Consider the following 19,832-nt stretch of genomic DNA (forward strand, 5'->3'; position numbering starts at 1 on the left):
CCCTCATCCCTCCTACTGCCACCCCCAACTCAAACATACACTGTGTGAAATAGTTGCAAACATGTCCCACTGGAGAAAAGCATCTGGAGAAATAATGAGTTGGATTTTTTTTTGTTTGGTTTAGTTTTAATGCCTCCTCCCACACATGGATTTGCTTGCATTTATAATTCTGGTGCTTAGCAATACATCAATATTAACACAGCTGAACACAGGCTATAAAGGGGAAGGATGAGTCAAACTTATCTTTTGTCTGAGAAGATAATGATGCTAAAGGTTAATCCTTTTTCAGACCACAAAAGGTGGAGTCAGTGAAGATGCTGAAATCTGTAGCCTTGAAATCTGAGAAAGTTAAATTAGATGCTGTATCTTCTCCTTATACACGTTTCCATTAGAAAAATCTTTTCAATAGCCCACTGGTCTCCTTCAAAAATTAAGAAGCATGTTTACTTGTTCCCATTGATAACCTACTGAGTAGAAACATCTAGCCAAGCATTTTGGCAAACACTTGTAATCACTAATTCTGGGAGAAGTTGAGGTCCTGTAGATGTATTGATCTCTGAACTTCTGAATTGCAGCAGGGTTCAACGAAGTTGGATGTCCATACAAAATTGTGAAGCAACATGTAGAGGCCTCAAAATCTGGGAGACAGGTATTGGAAGTAGTGGTGGGTTAGGCTGTCTAAAGATTCACCGCTTAGATAAATAGGCCCGGGACAGAAACACTCACAGTTCAAAAGGAGCAGGTCAAAGCAATCAATTTTTATCAATTGTGGATCAGCCTATAAATGGCTACTGCACTTCTAGTGAGAGAAAAAACAAGAATTAAAAGAAGGAAGGGAGGGAGGGAGAGAGAGAGGAGGGAAGAAGGGAGGGAGGAAGGAAGGAAGGAAGGAAGAAGGAAGGAAGGAAGGAAGGAGAAAGAAATCCAACTGACAGATAATACCTATCCATAGCCACTGAATCAAATTTTGATGCAAAATAAAATTTTTCAGAATTTCCCTTTTGTCTATGAAATAGAAAGTTGGTTAAGAGCTACAAATGTGTTTATCCTACAAGATGACAATAAACTTCCAGATGGAAAATCCATATTTAGCTTTTCTTTAGATGAAATCAGTGACTGAAGCAGCATTTTGATGTATTGTCCTTTTGGTGCAAGACCAAAGTGACCTGTGTTCCTCACATGAAGGTGGCTATATTCTATCCTTCAGGAGGATGATTATGATTACTTGAATCCTAAATGAACAGTAAATATGTATTGGTTGAATTACCATCAGAAGCAAGTAATCATTAATGCTAAATATGAGTAGAAATCCAACATGCAAAAACCCATCTATGTCTCAGTAAGTAAGTCCTAGGCCTGAGTTACACAGAGGATTAGTGACTTATCCAGAGTAATACAGAAAATAGTTATCAGAGGCAGGATTTGAACATAGATCTAACAGAATTTAAACCAAGTATTTTATTTTGCATAAATATTTGATTAAGTGGCTGTAGACATTAGCCATCATTTGGATTTCTTTTTTTCTTCTCTCTCTCCTTCCCTCTCTTCTTCCCTTCTTTCCCTCCCTCTCTCCTTCCCTCCCTCCCCCTTTTCCTTCCTTCCCTCTCTCCTTCCCTCCCTTCTTTCTTTCCTCCCTCCCTTCCTTCCTTCTTTTATTTTATTTTTTTTTGTTTCTTTCAGCAGAAATACAGGTTTTATACAATTGAAATTATAGATTAAGAACAACCAATAAAATACAGTATTATTAATAATGGAAATAACATAATCTCTTAAGAGAGTCCAGGAGGGGAACACTGAAGTTTTCTTTACCTCCCTAGAAGCCATCTTTCCCTGATGCTAAGTAAGCACTCTTGGAAGAAATGAGCTAACTTGACAGACTACCTGCTGAGTTAAAGAATATTTTCCTTTGCTTGTTGTACCTAACACTCTGAAAACAAAAGTGATTAACACTTCACACCTAGCCATCAGCTTCTAGGAAGTTTGTTTTATTAAGGACTCACATTTCACTCAGGCCTTTGGGTGCATTTTCAGCCTTTGTAAAACACCTTTTAAATGGTGATTGATTTCACTTACTCAGCATCTTTCATCTGGAGCTCAGTTCTACAGATTTTGCCTCTGCTGTCTCAACCCCCTACCTGAGCTTCCAGAGGGTTATATCTCCGGAACCATCTAGGAAGAATGTGTAGGAAAAACAACCTAATCAAATCAAAGTGAAATAAGAAAAAGAGATAAAGAGACTAGTTTTTTTTCCCTTCAATTCTTGGCAAGAACTTTTCTTTAAAATAGTTCCGGGGAGGTTGGAGAAAGGGAGTTTTGATAAATGTAAAACTTAACTCTTAGAGCTCTGGCACTTTCCTGGCTATTGGCCAAGTGGGTGGGGAAGAAAAGGTATGGGATACAAGTTGGAGGTCTCTGAAGAATCATTCATTTTATAAAAAATGCTAGCATGTTCAGTTGCCTTTCAGGTTTTTTTTTTCAAAGATTAAAAAACATCCAAAATACTAGACAAATATAGGCTTTCTTTTAAAAACATACAGGAATAATTATATCAAAATATTCTGAAGGCTTTATCACATGTTTAGAGGAATGAAAGGAATAAATACCTTCAAATGCTCTCCTATATGAATTCTTTTATCACTTTTTGGTAGCAATTTCAATTAGCTCAAGATGTCAAGTTGACAAGGAAAGACAAGATCTGATTAGTTCAGCAAAAATCTATTTAGTTTTAAAATAATTTTCTTATATTGAAAGGCTGGGAGAGATCTCAATTCCCATCAAAAAGAGCTTATAATAAAGAAATGCTTTCTAACTTACCTGATTGATTAAGACTTTAAACTGAAAAAAGGAGGATGCACCAGGAACTACAGAGCAAATCTCCCAAGCCTGGTATGACAGAGAATAATAGGAACAACAATGGAAAAATCTCAAAGGAGAGGATCGCTAATTTACAGGACATGATATCCAAAGAAAGAACAAGCAATAGTATGACTGGTAATTAATATTTATATAGTGATCAAAGTCTGTGCAACAATTTATACACATCTTATATAAACTCCATAGCAATTTGGGAGTTAGGTACTACAGGTATAGTCATCATTTTATAGATAAGGAAACTGAATATTTAAATAGCATGCCCATCCATGATCACAAAATATCAGAAGCAGTCTTTCTGATTCCAAGTACAGCACTCTATCCACTGTATCAATTCACCAAGTACAGGTCATCAAAGAGAAAATAGAGAATGTAATGCAAGGAGAAATATTTAATCTCATACATATTAGTGACACTTGATGGGATGGGAGTCAGGCACTATAGTTTGATGCTGACATCCTCAACTCCTTCCTCTTCCTCGTCTTACCAATTCAATTAGTAGCTAAGTCTTGTCAGCTCTTCCTCCACAACATCACAAATGTTTCCTTCTCTTTTTTCACACAGCCACTACCATTGTCCTGGTCTTTATTGTTTCTTTCCTGGGCTATTGCATTACTTTCCTAACTGTGTCCCTTTCTGTAGTTTCTGTCCCAACAATCTATTCTTAACTGTCATCAAAGTGGTATCATATAACATAGCTCTGACCACACTATTCTGCTGTTCAAAAAGCTCCAAGGGCTCCATATTACCTCTGGAATCAGATACAAATTCTTTTATATGGTATTTAAAGCCTTTTACAACTTGTACCCAATCTACCTTTCTAACCTCATTAATCCCTTCATATATTCTATGGACTAATCAAATTGCCCTTATTTCTGTTCTTCATCCATGACATTTTCTTTTTGGTCTTTGCACCTTTGTATACACTGTTCCCCAATGTACTCCTCCCCATCTCTGGCTCTTAGAATGTTGAGTATTTCTCAAGCTCAGCTCAAATAAATTCTTCTTTGCAAGGCCTTATCTTATTCTAGCTACAAGGACTGATTTGTATGTGAAGTCTATTCCAATAGAGCATAATTTCCTTGAGGGCAGGGACTTTCTTTTTTTGTCTGTTTTTCTGGTGCCTGGCACATATAGTAGATGCTTAAAAGTGTTGCTTGTTCAACTGACCATGACTCCAGAAGGGCAATAATAATTTGAAAGAAAGAGGATGAATAAAAGAAGCAGTGACACATTTGTACAACGAGAAGATATTAATGAAGAAGTAAAAGAATTCAAGGGAGGAGGTTAAAGATGATGTGTGACATTCAGGGAAGAATCAATTAAGAAAGAGACACTATAATTTTGTGGAAATTTATTATAAATCATATTGATAGAAGGAGGAATGATAAATAAAATATGGAATGGACTATAAAATTTGCATAAACATGGTATTGTGGTAATGGGGAGAGTTTTGTTATCTACATATCTACTGCCCAAACCAAAATAAGTGATAAATTATTGATTTAACCTTAATTATAATTTTTGCCTTCAAAATGGAGGAAACAACAAAGACAATTGCTTGGACTTGATTTTCATTAAGAAATTCTGTTTGCTGGTATTGCTACTGGGTGTGTATCCCAAAGAGATCTCAAAGAAGGGAAAGGGATCTATATGTGCAAGAATGTTTGTGCATCCCTCTTTATGGTGGTCAGAAACTGGAAACTATGTGGATGCCCATCAGTTAGAGATTGGCTGAATAAATTGTGGCATATGAGTATTATGGAATATTATTGTTCTGTAAGAAATGACCAACAGGATGATTTCAGAAAGGCCTGGAGAGACTTAACATGAACTGATGCTGAGTAAAATGAGCAGAACCAGGAGATCATTATATACTTCAACAACAATACTATATAATGATCAATTCTGATGGAGGTGGCCATTTTCAACAATGAGATGAACTAAATCAGTTCCAATAGAGCAGTAATGAACTGAACCAGCTACACCCAGTGAAAGAACTCTGGGAGATGACTATAAACCACCCAGTCCCTCTATTTTTGTCTACCTGCATTTTGGATTTCCTTCACAGGCTAATTGTTCACTATTTCAAAGTCCGATTCTTTTTTGTACAGCAAAACAACTGTTTGGACATGTATACATATATTGTATTTAATTTATACTTTAACATATTTAGCATGTATTAGTCAACCTGCTTTCTTGGGGGGGGGGAAGGAGGGGAAAATTAGAACAAAAAGTTTGGCAATTGTCAATGTTGTAAAATTACCTATGCATATATCTGGTAAATAAAAACTATTAAATAAAAAATTATCATTATAACAAAAAAAAAAAAAGAAATTCTCTTTGCTGAAGGAGGAAAGATAGGAACCTTGGGCAGAGAGTTGGGAAAGGGGATGACTGATCTATTTTATTTATTTATTTTTATTTTTAAAGAGTATTTTTGTAACAGTTACATGTCAAAAAAAAGTTTAGTATTCAGTTTTATAAGATTTTGAGTTCCAAAAATTTTCCCTCCCTCTCTCCCACCTACTCACCCTTCTCTTTTTCTGAAGATAGTAGGCAGTTTGTTATAGTTTATACATGTGCTATCATGTAAAACATTTCCATATCAGTCACAGTCTTGAAAGAAGAAACAGATCAAAGGGGGAAAAGCATGAGACAGAGTAAAGTGAAAAAATGCTTCACTCTGTATTTAGAATCTATCATTCTTTGTCTGGCTATGGATAGCATTTTCCTTTATGAATCCTTTGTACTTGTCTTGGATCATTGTGTTACTAAGAAGAGCTGAGTCAGTCATATTCAGTCATCACACAATGTTCTTGAAAACTGTGTACAATGTTTTCCTGGTTCACTTTGCATCAATTTGTACATCTTTCCAGGTTTTTCTGAAATCAGCCTGATGACCACCAAGTCAGACATAATCTAAAATGTCTTTTTAGTTTTGAGAGAGAGCATATTTCAAAGATTAAAAGAAATTGGTCCTAATATGTTACATAGTCTAATATATTATATATTGCCCTAATATGTTACATAGTCTAATATCTTACAGAGAAAGTTTAATTAGTAAAAAGCATTTATGTAGCACTTTAAGTTTTACAAAATTCTTGACAAGTATTACTTTATATAATATTTAAAACAACCAAGGAAGGTAGAAGCTTTTATTATCTCTATTTTAGATAGAGGCAGAAACTGAGGCAGAAAAAGATGAAGTGACTTGTTCAGAGTCACTTAGTGATGCTTAGTAAGTATCTGAGGCTAGACTTGAACTCAATTCTTCCTGATTATAGATCCAGTTCTATTCTTATCTCCTGAGATGCTTAACTGCCTTTAAATCAACTCAAAGATTTGAGAAGTACTCAAGGATGAAATTATGAAGACAAGGCATCAACTTATATGAGGAGGATAAGAATTGTTTAAGAAATTATGTAAAATGATCAAAATAGAAAAGATTTCATAATGAAGAAGAAATAGAGGAAATCAATTAGAAACCATCCAATTATAGGAGAAAGGAAGAATTTACTTTTAAGATCAATGGATAAGGGAACAATTTATAATCAAAGGATCATAGAAAGGAATTTAGAGTATAGGATAAATAATTTTGATTATATAAAATTTCAAAGATTTTGTACAAAAAAAATAGGAAGGGAAGCAGACAATAGGGGGAAAATCTTTGCAGTAAGTTTCTTTTTATAAGGGTCTCATTTTCAAAATATATGAGAATGGTTTAAATTTAAATTTAATTGATTTGATTAAATTTAAACTTAATTTTAAAAGGAATAAATATAAATGATCTATAGTTACATAAAACTAATCAAAATTAATAATATAGAATGATCAATTAGAGCAATTCTGAAATTTGCCGCATGATTATCAGCTTGACAAAGATGACAAACAAAGGAAGATTACAGATACTGCAGGGATAATAGGGAAATAGATTTATTGATGAATTGTTGGTGGAGCTGTGAATTGGGATATCTACTTTAGAAATCAATTTGAAATTTTGCTCACAAATTACTAAAATTTACATATCCTTTGACTCCAAGATACAATTACTATGCCTGTACTATAAAGAAATCAAAGAAAGAAAAAATCTATATGTACAAAAATATTTATAGCAACCCTTTTTTTGTGATAACAAAAAACTGGAAACTAAGGTGGTATCTCTTAATTAAGGCCTGGCTAAACAAATCATGGCAACTGATATGTAATAGAATCTTATTGTATTATAAGAAATAATGAAATATAGTTTCTAGAGATAGAAAAAAGCATCAATAAGACTTCTTTTAATGTACAAAATTTTTAAAAGTTCTGAAGGGGGACCAAAATAGAACAATTTTGTTACTGCTTAAGGAATAGAGAATGGACCTGTGATATTATTACTATTATAAACTATATACTATAATATATACTATTATATGCTATTACTCAGATGAATAAACTCTCTTGATCACCTTTTCTGCAATTTGTAAATTTAGAGAGTATAGAGGGCTGAAATTATGAATCAGACAAGAGAGCAGTTAAGGTTACCTATGAGACAATGGCTCTATTAGCATATATTTATATGATGGCTCTCCTCATCATTGGTGCTTGCTGAATGTTTGGTAGTAAGATAATCATGGGCAAGGATTGGAGGGTAAAAGGAGAGAAGTGAGAAGCACTTGGTGGCAGGAGGAGGAGAGAGGCTGGAGACTCCTGACTCCAGAATCCAGGATACATCTTTGGCAAGCTACGTGGCAGCTTGCCTGCCTCCTTCACTTCTCCCCCTAAAGACCAAGGACTTTGATTTATCCTGACTCTGGCTGATTCTGAGGCTCTCCAGGGAGCTAGCCTGTACTTTACAAGAGAGGATCTCAGAGTATCTCAAGAGAACTTATGCAGAGTCAAATAAGCTAGAATGTATTAGAAGCAGAACTTAAATCCATGTCATCTAAGTTTCTATTTCAGCTCTCTAGACACTATACTGTGTTGCCTCCAGTCACTTTGTGAAACATAATAGATATACATATTTCATTTTTTAAAATGACACGGCATATGTAAATCTAAGTTATTATTTTCATTAATACAAACCTAGTATCTGCATACCTTTAATCTTAATGCTTTCCCTCTGTTGATTATTTCCAATCACATACACATACACACACACACTCTCATACATGTTACATACACGCATCTTACTTGTGCATTGCTGGTCCTCATTGCTTCCTTCATTGAACAATGAACTTTCTTGAAAGCATGGACTATCTTTTGTTGTTGTTGTTTTGTTTTCTTATTTCTGGCACATAGCAGAGATGCTTAATAAATGCATTTTTTTTTGGATCGATTAATAAAAGAAGAAAGCTGTTGGGGAAAAATACTTGTCATGAAAAGGGAAGTTTTCTTAGTTAAATTTTGAGTATGTTTGCATATATTGGTAGATCCAGTGCTAGTTTTTGTTCTAGGTTCCTAGATGCTTATACATAGTCATCTACGAGCTACACTGTAGCTTTCTTTTTCCTTTTTTATTTTCAATATAATTCAATTTTATTTTTAGTTCTGATTCTTTCTCTCCCTCTATCCCTCTTCCATCTATTGGGAATGCAAAAAATTAAAACTCATTTTTAATGAATTTATGTATGTGTAGTCATGTAAGATGAATTTTTATATTAACCATGTTCTGAAAAATAAAAGAAAAAGAAGAAAGTATATTTCAATCTGCTATGGAGGTGGGTAGAGTGTTTCATCATGAGTCATCTTTGAAATTGCGATTGGTCATTTTGCTTGGGAGAGTTACTAAGTCTTTCAAAAGTGATTGTCTTTACAATATTACTGTGGAAATTGGACTCCTGGTTCTGGTAAATTCATTTTGCATACAAGTTTTTCAAGGCTTTTCTGAAACCAACTTTTTTTTTTCATTTTTTTATAATACACTGATATTATTCCATCACATTCATATACAGTTTACCCTTATTTAGCCATTCCTCTATTTATCAGTATCCCTTCAGTTTCCAATTCTTTATTACCACAAAAATATCTGCTATAAATATTTTTGTACATATGGGTTTTTTTCCTTTCTCTTTCATCTCTTTGGGCTGTATAGATTTAGTATCATTATTGCTAGGTCAAATGGTATTTACAGTTTAATAGCTTTTGGGGCATAGCTCCAAAATGCTTTCCAGAATGCTTAGACTAATTCAGTTCTACCAATAGCACATTCTCATATCTATTTTCCCACATCCCCTCCAGCTTTTGTCATTTTCCTTTTTTTGTCACTTTAGTTAATCTGATCACTGTGTGGTGTTACCTCAGAGCTGTTTTGATTTGTATTTCTCTAATTATTTAGTGTCTGAGAGTGTTTTTTCATATGGTAATGGATAGCTTTGGTTTCTTTCATTTTGCTGACAATGGCTTGACATGTTCCCCTTTATAGGGCAACAATATCTTAACAGGGAATTCCTGGAGACAAAATGTCTTACTGGAAAGGAATCAGTTTCTCATGGTGGAATTTTACCTCTCCAGGGAAGATCTAGGAAGAGGTGCATTGATGGGGAGAGGTAGATGTTTCATTGCACTCCAAATAACAGTATGTCAGAGCATTCCTGTTCTGGCCATCAAACCATCTTACCTGACTCTACCTTAGTTTTCTTAAGTAGGGAATGTGCTCCCATTATAGTATGTGGTTAAATTTTGGTGATTGGGAGGTAATGACCCCTTTAGAAGTATTTGCTGATTATTGACACTTTCCCTAGAAGAAGTTGGACTAGAAAGAAACTCAGATCATTCCATTTTTCAGTTTATTTTCTTGGCAGGAAAAAGATAAAGAAACATTTGGCTGAAAGAAAGTTTTTGGATAATCCTGCAGATTTCATTTATGTTCAGGTCTTGCACTTTTGTTACTGTGGACAAGTTTACTGTATTTGAAACCTTAATCTGAGAATAAGTAAGAAAATTTTGCTATGTCTAATATAATGGGTAATCAGCCACCCCTTCACTGAGGTCTCAGAAACTCCCAACCTTCACCAATAATTTTCCTTTACCTCTCCCTTAAATTTTCCCTCGGTTCCCTGCTATGGGATTGCTTGCCTTCTCAACAGGGGAATGAGCATTTCAGTTTTAAGTCTGCATCAGATTCCTTAGGAACAATTTATTTTGGGTTATAATCTAAAGGGTTCTCTTTTGCAAATTGGAGATAAGGAGTGTGGGATTAAAAAAAAATGGTATCCAGAGTACAAGCATAAATGAAACTGGAACAGACAGCTATTATTTCCCCATGGAGCAAAAGAATCCTAAGCCATAAAAATTCATAGAATGATTGAGAAGCAGATATTCAACTCTCATTAGGACATTTGCAAATAGTTTTTACATTTCACATTTCTTTGGCACAGCGCCAAATAGATTCCTTTTTTTGGGGGGGCTCTTTCTTCACAAATGATTCTTTCCCTTTTTGCTGCTTTGGTAATCACATCCTTGGATACCTGGGAAAGGGAAGAAGCCGGCTGCCTTTCAAGGCCCTATATCAAAAGAAAGTACATATAAATAGGAGTTATTCTAAAATCATCACAGACAGGGCCTAAGTAGTCATGAGCCTATGGCTTGGGGCAATTTAGAAGAAAAGTATTCCTGACTGTCCAGATGTCTCACATACTTGTTCTTACACTTCAAGGCTAACAAAAAGAAAAGTTCCAAAGGGCAGGGACTGCCCTTTTAATATGTCCCTGAATTTAAAACTAAATATCTATTTAACAGAATTTTTATCACTACATTAAGCATAGGGAATAGGAGGATATCCATTCCTGGATTTCAGGTCCTCTTGACTTCAGGGATGGTGCTCTACCTACAGCATCAACTAGCTACCCCCAAGGATTACAATTTTTAACTCAAAGGAATACGTGGGGTGGGTTGCTGGAAAGTTATTTTCAAATTTTATTTTGTCTTAGTGATGCTGCTAAATAGGTATGGTTTCATGGCATGTATTAACAGTAATTTATTTTAAAAAGAACATATTTTTCAATTACATAGATGTTTGTAGATGTTTTAAGTGACTTCTTGAGGTTATATGGATAGCAAACTCTATACATGAATTTTTAAAAATTTACTTCACTAGGCAATATTTTGTTTGAAAATTATCTGCAGGTTTTTATGAGCTATTAGCAAAAATTGATTAACAGTATACTACAGCATATCAAAAAAACAAAAAAATAGCAATAATAAAAAAAAAATCCCCCAAACTGTAATCTTAAGCTCAATTAGTATGTACAAAAAAATCTAGCACAGGGAACCTTATATTCATAGATCCAGATAAAAGTTTAAAAGGTCAGCGGGAGTTCATGTAGTCTGATTTTTCCCCTTAATTCACATATATATATATATATATTAATTTATTTTATATATTTAATATATTTATTTATAATTATATATATACATATATGTGTATGTACATATATGTATATATATATATATATATATATATATATATATATATTTATTGAAGGAAGGACTCACCTGAGATCAGCTCTACTTTGAGTTCAGCCTTGTTTTGATATCTATGTCTTCTGACTTATTTTACTAGTCCAAAGCAATGTCTCTTCCCTGAGATGATACACTTAAGTCTCAGGATGATAAAGCAGTCCTCATGTCAGACACATATAAATCAGGTACTAGGAACTAGGACACTTTGACTATCTTTAGTCAAGTTCCTTTTCTATGTGGGGCCACTTTGTCAATTTTTCTCTATTTCTGCTCCCTTTAATGGACAAGCTTCTCCATATAGTAATGTGATACTCCTTTATATTAGTAGTTACAGAATTAGTATAAAATAAACGTTCTTTCTGGGGAGTGAGACTAGAAGTTGGAAAGTAAGGAAAGGCTTCATGAAAATATATCACTTGATCAGAGTTTTGAATATTCTGAGGTAGGACTGCAAACTAGGCAGAGGGAATAATCAAGGCAAAGAAACAGAGATATGGAGATGTTATTTAGGTGTAAAAGGGCAAGAAGACCTGTTTGGTTTGATCATAGAGTATAGAAAATGAAGTAATACATAATAAGTTTAGAAAATCAGGTTGGAGCCAAGTTATGAAGAGTTTAAATAACCAAATGGAGAATGATATATTTGATCCTAGAAGCATAATGTAAAAGTTACAATTTACCAGGAACTTATTAGCTCCACGTGTATACTATTTATCTTTTCTGAGACTGGGGTTAAGTGACTTGCCCAGGGTCACACAGCTAGGAAGTATTAAGTGTCTGAGACTAGATTTGAACTCAGGTCCTCCTGAATTCAGGGCTGGTGAATCCACTGCACCCCCTAGTTGCCCTCGTCCACGTATATACTATTAAACTAAACACATACCAAAGAAAATTCTGAAGGATGGTTAGAAACAATAGAAGGTGGAGCTAAGGAGCTATTTTACTTCTGATTTGTACATCTCCCTTTTGCTTACATGGAACATTACAGTCCACATTTCTGTTGCACTGCCTCATGGGCTGGCTGTTTTCAATAATAATGATAACTTCAGTCACCCAGAGTGCATCATCAAGTAGATATAATTAACATAATTCATGCCAATTTCTGGGAGATACACACACACACACACACACACACACACACACACACACACACATATATATATATATGTGTGTGTGTGTGTGTGTGTGTGTGTGTGTGTGTGTCTATAAAAGATTACTTACTTACTATCAGAATGAAGCCAGTGACATGAAGCAGGTGGACAAACTGAGAAATTTATGAGTTTTGTTGATTGTGAGCTCAATAGATGGCTTTGTTCCAAAAGCTCAGATGGGAAGCTTGACTATGCTCAGTTTCCCAGAAGATGGATAAATTGGATTCATATTGCATTGTTCTGAAGTCGGTAAAAACCACCTGGAAGGTTTTAATATCCCCTATGGGAAAAACACTGGGCTTGGAATGATGAGGCTTGGGTTTGAGTCACAACTTTGCCACTTATTAGCTTATATAGTCTTGGCTAAATCACTTTCTGTGACTTCAGTTTCTTCATCTGTAAAAGGAAGGGATTTGGTCAGATGATCTACACAGTCCTTTCCAGGTAGAAATTCTATTGACCTATGATCTGTAAAATAAGCATAATTACACTTATCCTATCTATTAGGGCTGTTGTGATGATTAAGACAATATATCTTTATAAGCCATGTTATTATTATCATTACTATTGCAATTATTAATGGTTTGAGGCTATCTCAAAGGTGTTTAGAGGGAAATTAGAGGGAATTTCCCTTAAAATGGTGTAAAAGTCTTTTTACTAGTCATATCTGGATATGTTTTGTGATATAATTGTTGCTATTTGTCTTCTGGGATAATTCTTTCCTTCATCCTTCAAAGCAAATCTAAGAAGTCAAAAATTTACCCTGATATCTCAGCTGATGTGTGGTACCTTATCCTCTTGTACAACTTATGACCCATAGGCATTTTTTTAATCCTACATGAATTTTGTCTGTGTAGGGACCCTCCTGTAAGTCTTTAGCATTTCTTACATGCGTGTGAGATAGCTGTCCTTTGACTATAACTTTCTCATAATATACCCTTTTCTGGTCATATATTTATGTGATAATAACCTTTGAGACTCTTCTGTGCAATCTTTTTAAGTAATGAATTTTGAAAATGATACATAATTGACATATAATGGTATATAATTCACTGATAAATTGTTTCATTTCCAAAATAGTTTCTTTATGTACATTTGGTTTAATCCCGTTTTCTATTCAACATTATTTTCTTAATATTATCGCTACTTCATCAGGTAATTTTGTGGTTCTATTGCCTGTCATTGATGAAGAAAAGGAGTTGCCATAAAATTCTTCACAGATCTTTCCCATTTGAGTTTAGGTCCTTTTCTTTTTTCTTATTTCATCTCTATATTCCCTTATAACAATCTGATTAACCACTAAAGTTTGTAATTTTTTTCCTCCTTGTTTCTTAGCACTTTTCTCAAGTGATACTTTTTATACATTGCCACCATCTGTAAGACGAATTTACAAAAAGATTTATATTTAAAATTGTTGCCTTTGTTTGGTCTGAACCCCTACTTGGATAAGGAAGTTTTTCTCTGGCTTTTTTGTTCTCTTTTGAAGCAATTTTGGTAAAATTTTCTTCAGAAAATTGAGACTGACATAACTTAGAGTTGTCTCATTTGAATGCTGTATCTTGTATTTCTTCTTATAATTGAGTATTTTTTTATCTCTTTATGCATTTTGATTCAATTAATTAGGTACTGGACTTGAAGTTAGAGGACCTATTTAAGGTCTCTCCCATTTGCCACACTAGACACCTCACATATTCTCTCTAAGTCTCAGTTTACTCATCTGTGAAATGAGAGAATTGAACGAGGTGACATGTTCATCAGCTCTAAGACTTGAAACTGATTTGAAAATGATTCTCATGTAAATAAGCAGGCATTTCCTATATTAAAATACATACCATTTTGTGATATTATTTGAAGCTATTTAACATCCAGACTGACATAGTGGATAATGAAGTCAAAAAGACCTTGATTAGTCTTTCTTCTGACAATATTTCTCTTATGACCCTGCGCCTACTCTGTCAGTAAACTAGACAACTTTCTAAGACTATAAGTTGTGGACAGTTGTTAATATGATTTATTAGGAATTTTCAATGCAGATGTAATCACAAGTCTGAGGAAAAATTATTGATACTCACTATGGCTAGTGTTTCTTAATTTTCCTGTAGATAGTTTTCATGGTATATAGATATGAGACTTCTGTGTGCTCTACAAGCAAACTTTAGACCTTGTGTTTCTTACTCCTTAATCATGCTTTCCATTATGATTTTTACTATTCTCCCCTATGCCCCCTTTTGCTTTGAAGAATATTTTAATTTAATCATGAAGTTCTTATGCAGTTTGGGGGGAGAATTTCTCCACCTCTTCAACCTCTGCAACAGATGTTAGCACATAAGCAGTAATTATCTTCATGGTGGTCTTTTTTTTTTTTTTTTTTTTTTTTGCAAATGCTTATCATTAGCAATGAAAAACAAGATGACTAAGTGTCCCATGGAATGATGTTTTTTGTTGTCTTTGGATTCAGGATAAAACCAATTCTGTGAATGCCTTTATTTGCCTTTCTAAGGAGAACCTGTGATCCATCCTTATACTTAGCTGCAATTTCCTTTACCTTCTAGTTTCATTTTAAGGGACTTTTCATCCTCCTTCTTCCTTCCATTTCCAATAAGTTGCTGAGTTTTGTCATTTTTACCTCCTCAAAATTTCATATAAATCCCTTTATTTCTATTTAAATGGTTATTTCTCTCATCTATACCTTCATTTCCTGTCAACAATATTGTAACAGACTCCTAATTGGTTGCTCTGCCTCCAATCCTCTTACCTCTCTAGACAGAGACAGAGGCAGAGAGAGAGAGAGAGAGACAGAGAGACAGAGAGACAGATACAGAGAGAGAGAGAGAGAGAGAGAGAGAGAGAGAGAGAGAGAGAGAGAGAGAGAGAGACAGATACAGAGAGAGAGAGAGAGAGAGAGAGAGAGAGAGAGAGAGAGAGAGAGAGAGAGAGAGAGAGAGGGGGGGGGGGGGAGGGAAAGAAGTAAAGACAGAGGGAAGGAGAGAGGGAGAAAGCATTTATACTCTTTATATTCTTGTACTGGTAAATGTTTAACACCTTAAATAATAGTCCTCTTGAAAAGTTGCAACCCACTAACCCCCTATTAAAATATATTTTATTTCTCCACCAATTACAAGTACAAACAAATTTTAACTTTTAAAAAAGTTTTGAGTTCCAAATTTGGTTCCTCTGAAACTCCCCTTCTCCCGAGATGGTAAACAATATAAATTATACGTGTGCATTTATGTAAAATATATAAAAAGATTAGTCATTTTGTGCAAGAAGACTTGAACAAAAAAAGAAAGGAAGGAAGGGAGAAAGAGAGAGAGGAAGAAAGAGAAAGAAAGGAAGGAAGGAAGAAAAAGGAGAAATGAAGAAAGCAGAAAGGAAAAGGGAAAGAAGGAAAGAAGAAAACAAGGAAGAAAAAAGAAGGAGGGAAGAAGGAAAGGAAGGAAGGAGGGAGGGAAGAAAGAGAAAAATAGTATACTTTAGTCTGTTTTCAGACAACATCAGTTTTTTCTCTGGAGGCAGATAGCATTTTTCATTGTTATCCTTTGGGATTGTCTTAAATAACTGTATTGCTGAGAAGAGCTAAGTCATTCATACTATGTTGTTGTTGCTATTACATTTATTCTGGTTCTTTTCCCTTCCCTGTGTAAAACTCTTCAGCTTTTTCTGAAATCATCCTGCTCATCATTTCTTAGTGCATTATAGTATTCCATTACAATTGATTATCACAACTTCTTCAACCTCCTAATTGATAGGCAAGCCTTTGATTTACAGTTTTTAGTCACCACAAAAAGATGCTATTCAAAAATATCTCTTTGGAATACAGATGTAGAAGTAATTTCAGAGGCATGTAGAGCTCATGTAGAAAATTTAACAATAAGTTCCCTAGCCTGGAAGGGCTGGCTCCTGCACACTCCTTGTTAACACTGGCACTTAGAGCATGGGAAGAAGAAGACAAATCAGAGAAAGAGACTTAAGAAGAATTCTCATAGAAATAAGAGACAGGACGAGTGCTAAAGGAAGACAGTTTCAAAGAAGAAAGGATATTTTAAAATATTCAATGTTTCAGAGACCTCAAGGAAGATAATTTTAAGAAGTCATTGGATTTTGTGATTAAGAAATCATGGGTGACATTTTAGAGAGCAATCTTGCAATAATTTCTTAAGTTATCAAAATATCATTGAAAGTTTTCCAGCTGAGGCTACTAACTCCCACACACTATGGATAGAGAAAAACAAAGAACTCTGGCAGATATGTGGGTCTTGGGACTGTTCTTTCCTATTTTGAAGGTCTTCAGACCTAATATTCAGTCAGGAAATTAAGGGATCCCCCAAATCACCAGAACTTTAACAGTGATGAACTAACTTGCCAAACATTTTAGGCAGCCCTTTGTGGAAGACATATGCTATTCATCCATGGAAAGGATCTACACAGCTAGGTGAATGGAGTTTGGGACCTGGAGACAGGAGGACCTGAATTAAATTCTAATCTCAGATGTTTATTATGGTCAACTCATTTAATCTCAGTTTCTTCAACTGTAAAATGGGAAACATAATATCACCTATTACTTAGGATGTGCTGTGAAGAACAAATGAAACATTTGTAAAGTGCCTGTCAGATGGTAGATGCTTAATAAATGCTTGTTTCCTCCCTTTAAAAATCATATTACTAATAGAAATAATGAAATAATGGACTAATAAAGATTTTGGAGTCATGACATTTATTTAGAATACCCTTTACCTTGAAATTTTCCTGTTATTTAAGTCCCATGAATACTGAAAACTAGGCCAAATTGTCTTCACATCTCTCCTTCCTTCCCAGTAATGAAATTTTAGGTTCTGAGTCCCCAAACAACAAAAAAAAAATTAGTTAGGAAAGAGCTCTTTGAGAAATAAGTTTATGGTTATATGTGTTACTACTTTAAAAAAAAAAGGGGGGGGGTTTAGACACTGTATTTACTTGTTTTTATTTACTTATTCCTTACCTGGTCAGGGATAGAAAATTAGACAGCCAAAGAGTATACCCAGATACCCTTTTAGTATTTTTCTTCTCTCCTTTCACCCAAAGGAAAAGATCTTAATGTGACCCATTTGCCTTATTGATCTCAGCAGAGAGATTCCAAATCCCTCTTAAGAACTTTTCCAGAACACTTACGCTTTGCCCAATGGCATTCATCTTTCACTATTTTCTGAACTCTCCTGTCTAATCCTTAATTTCTGGCACTGAATCTCTTGAACTTAGTTCCAGCACCCAGATGGCTTTTCAAAATCAAGATCTGATGAAGTGTATTGTTTATCTCTCTTTTTTCTACTATTGCCATAGTAACTGGATGCCCAATTTTAGCATCTGCCCTTGCCCTTTTTTTGATTCTTAGTCCTATTGCCACATACCAAAGAACAAAGTATTTCATTTTATTTTTTAATCAAAGGACAAAGAGTATATGCATGCACAAAGTATGTAGTATTTAGAAGTACATAGAGATGGACAGGTAAGTAATAAAGTGGACAGAGTACTGGGTCTAGAGTCAGAGAGACTGAGTTCAAATATGGGCATCAGACACTGACTGCCTTTGTAACTCTGGACAGCTCACTTAATCCTGGTTGCCTCAGTTTCCACATCTGGAGAATGAACTAGAGAAGGAAATGGCAAGCCACTTCAATATGTCTGTCAAGAAAACCCCAAATAGGGACATGAGCTGGGCAAAACTAAATGACTCAATAACAACAACAGTGACAATAGAAACAAAAAACAGTGTGTAAATTAGACAGATGGCTGAACTTGGAGCAAGGAAGACTTTAGTTTAAGTTCTGCCTTTCACTCTTTTACTGGCAAGTCCTGGACCTCTGTGACATTTGTGAACTTCACGAAACCCTATAAGATATTAAGTAACAATTTATATAGGGTTTCTAGTCTAAAGATCTTTGAAGGAAAAGAAAACTGCATAGTTCCAAACTTCAATATACTTAGCCACAATACAGTGAGAGACTTCTAGGTTCAGTTTGACTTTCTAGGAATCCTCTCCATAGTAAAATGCTTCCACATGGCCTCTGAACAGGAATGGCTATTTCCATTTCAGGAAACTCATCAATGGATTTGGGATTTGTCCATGTGAACAGATCCAGAGATTGAACCTATTTACTTCTTCTATATTCCCAGGGTCAGTCCTAGACATTCAGGAAGTATTCTTAGTGTTAATGAGCATTTGATATTCTAGATCAGAGGTGTTAAATATGGCTCAAAGGCCCACAATATTCTTGAGTATTCTCAATTACAAAATGTAATTGAGAAATATTTAGCAAAGTGAGCTAAAAATACAATAGAACATAAATAATGTTAACATTTGGTTTTCTTTTCATGGAGAGTGAAGAAGAGATAATCAAGATTAAATGATTTGCCCAGAGTCACACAGCTGGTAAGTGTCTGAGGACAGATTTGAACTCAGATCCACTTGATTCCAAAACCAATGTTCTATCCACCATATCACTTCATTGCTCCTAAAATGTGATTGTCTAAGTCAAATATAGGTGCAAGGATCATCAAATGACTAAGTTTAACACTACTGCTAATTTCTTTTCTCTTCAAGGAATAGAAACAAGTAAAGAGATGCCTCAAAATAGAATAGAATATCCCACCACTCGTGTGGATAAGGGGCCTATCTTCTTCATTACCACCAACTATAATCTCTATCCAATTGCCACCAGTAAATATATAGACACAGGAGCCCTGGAAGTGATGAGTGCTCCACAGATTGCTGGTCTTGCCTCCACCTCAGCCCTCACAGCCTTCTTTTGGGGAGGCAAAATAATCTAGCTGAAGAAGTAGAGAAATATACTTGCTTTATAAGTACCAGGGAAATTAAATCATCACTAATACTACCTTGACTATAATTTTCCCTTTGATTCCAATGGGGTCAGCAAAAGCCTTAGCCCCCAAAGTGATCTTCTAAAGCATAGGACGCCCATGTTACAGACAAACATACACAGAACACATACTTTTTCCAGTGTTCTGATACCTTACCAGCTGAACGCCAAATATTCTTTAATTAGGTAATAATTTCCTGAATTTTTTTTTTTTTTTTTTTTTTACAAAAAATTCCATTTCCTGATTCTAGTCATTTAGACTAGTTGTTCCTCATGCATGGAGGGTTTCTTCTCCTCATCTCTACCTGTAAATCCTAGCTAAAACCCCACTATCTACAAGAAGGACATTTCTAATGTCCTTTAAGTTCCTTCTCTCTATTAATAATTACTATTTTATTTGTACATAGTTGTTTGTATATTGTTTTATTGCATTAGATTGTGGACTCCTTGAGACTAAAGATTTATTTTTTTGCCTCTTTTTGCACCCTAGTGATTACTCCTAGCACATATT

The sequence above is a fragment of the Sminthopsis crassicaudata genome, chromosome 2, assembly GCF_048593235.1.
Source record: "Sminthopsis crassicaudata isolate SCR6 chromosome 2, ASM4859323v1, whole genome shotgun sequence".
In the NCBI taxonomy this organism is placed as follows: domain Eukaryota; kingdom Metazoa; phylum Chordata; class Mammalia; order Dasyuromorphia; family Dasyuridae; genus Sminthopsis; species Sminthopsis crassicaudata.